This window comes from Propithecus coquereli, unplaced genomic scaffold (genome assembly GCF_000956105.1).
Source record: "Propithecus coquereli isolate 6110/MARCELLA unplaced genomic scaffold, Pcoq_1.0 Scaffold302, whole genome shotgun sequence".
NCBI classification, from domain to species: domain Eukaryota; kingdom Metazoa; phylum Chordata; class Mammalia; order Primates; family Indriidae; genus Propithecus; species Propithecus coquereli.
The window spans coordinates 1,197,204-1,199,343 of record NW_012148642.1 but is presented as its reverse complement, the minus strand read 5'-3'; positions in this window follow the sequence as shown (position 1 = coordinate 1,199,343).

Genomic DNA, 2,140 nt, shown 5'->3' with positions numbered 1-2,140 from the left:
TCCACAGTATCCAGATAAGAAACAACAGAGCAAGCATAAACTTTGGAGTCCAAAGATAAGGATTTTAGTGTCAGCATGCCACATCTTGGCTATGTAATCTCAAAGCAGGTAAACTTAAATCCCTGTTTTTTTTGTTTTGGTTTTTAATCTATAAAATGAGGATGATAATAATGCCAGTCCAGCCTACCTAACTATATCATTGTGAGGATCAAACATTATAGTTTTTTCCTTTGCAAAGTAAAAAATTATTCTCTCAGTCAGAATTCAGACAAGGCATAGCAAAGATAATTTATCTGTGCTCCATGATGTCTGGAACCTCAGCTGGGAAGACTCAATTCCTGGGATTATGTTAATGGTTGGAGATTGGAATCCTTTAGAGGCATATTTACTGATATAGCGGCTGGGGCAGTGAGACAGAATACCTAAACATACTCTATTCATGTGGCCGGGGCTTCCTTCTAGCATGGCTGCCTCAAGGTAGGCAGACTTCTTACAAAGCAGCTCAGGGCTTCAAATGATAGTGTTCCAGTAAGAAAGATGAAAACTGTGTTGCATTTTATAATCTAGCCTCCAAAGTCACTGGGCACCACTTCTGCTCCATTTTATTGGATACAAAAAAGTCACTAGTCTGTCTCAAATTCATGGACAGGATATATAGATCTCACCTCTCAATGGAAGAAGTGTCAAAAGATTTACAGACATGTTTTTAAACCACCACAGTTCGTGTTTAGAATAATGAAATGCCTACTCTGTAGAACTGGCTACTCACCCTCACCTCCTCTCAAAGGGATTCTATACCCAATCAAATTCTTTCCCCTTCATTACTGGGAATCACCAAGATGTATCCCAGTATGCTAATGAACAAACACTTACCTTCTTTTTTCAGCTCTAAGGCCTCCGCTGCATGCAAAAAATAGATGCAGGTCCTTTGTCATTTGACAGAGCCTAACTGTCTCCTCTTGGACACTTCTCCCAAATCCCAGTGCTGCCATAGGCAGAGTTGAATGTGCTGAAACCCTCTACACAAAACAGTGTTCCTAAAGCCTGTGACGAGTCAAGCCAGTTTGTGTTCTGAGTAGAAACAGAGAACACTTCCCCTTTGTGGTGTAGTGTGCCATATGAACTTGAAAGCCACATTATCTTGCATTCTCAAGTCTTACAGACATTTTAGTCAGCATTTTAGGTTTTGCTCACTATCCTCCTTTCCCCTAAGATATTCGTGTATTCACAGGAAGCTGGAAAACAAATCTAGGTGTGAGGCACTATGCAGAGCTATTGCTCCGATTGATGACTGAGATGCTGGTAAGAGCTTTGCTGCTATCTTTGACCGTTTCTTCCCTGGAGATGAGTTTATTTCCAACTGGTATTTCTATCTTGAATCTTGCATTCTAGTAGACATTGAATAGTCCCACCAGTGAGCCAGAACTGCCCCACTAAGTCTGATCCCACATTAATATTGCCAACTACTGGAAAACAAGCATTCTCCACTAAAAGTAACCAGGGCTTCTCTGAGAAATGGCTGATTCCAGATCTGGGGCAGAACATATATAAATTGAGCTTGCATGGGATGAGCCTTGGTATAGTTGAGAACAAGGACATTATTAAAGACTACTAGGTCATTTCAAAAGGAGCCATCAACAAGACTTCCACTGGTCCAGAATGGGACAAGTGGAAGATAAAAAACAAAAATAACAGGAATAGATTACAATATATTAAATTTTTAAAAATCTGTAAATCCATAGTGATGAGAGACAGAAAAAGAGAGAGAAAGGTACTGAAAGAAAGAGGTGTGAAGCAAAGCTCCTTTGTAGAGAAGAATGCTAGAGAAGGAATGACAGATTTAGAAAAATCACCATTTTGCAACCACCAATATAATTACTACAGGTCAGTACTGTCAGTCTCATGGTTTTATAATACTGTCATGTAGATCTCTCTCTCTCTTTTTTTTTTTTACCTATAATGTGAATTTATTGTGTGTTTTAGTCACAAATTTTGAATACAAAAAATTACATTTGAAATAAAATTGAACTACCAGAAAAAGGATTGTAATCAATGCTCTATCAAAGTCTAAAGAATTTAAACAACTTTTCACAAATTGTTCTTCCAAAGAAATTATGGTCAAAATATAAACAAGTAAAAA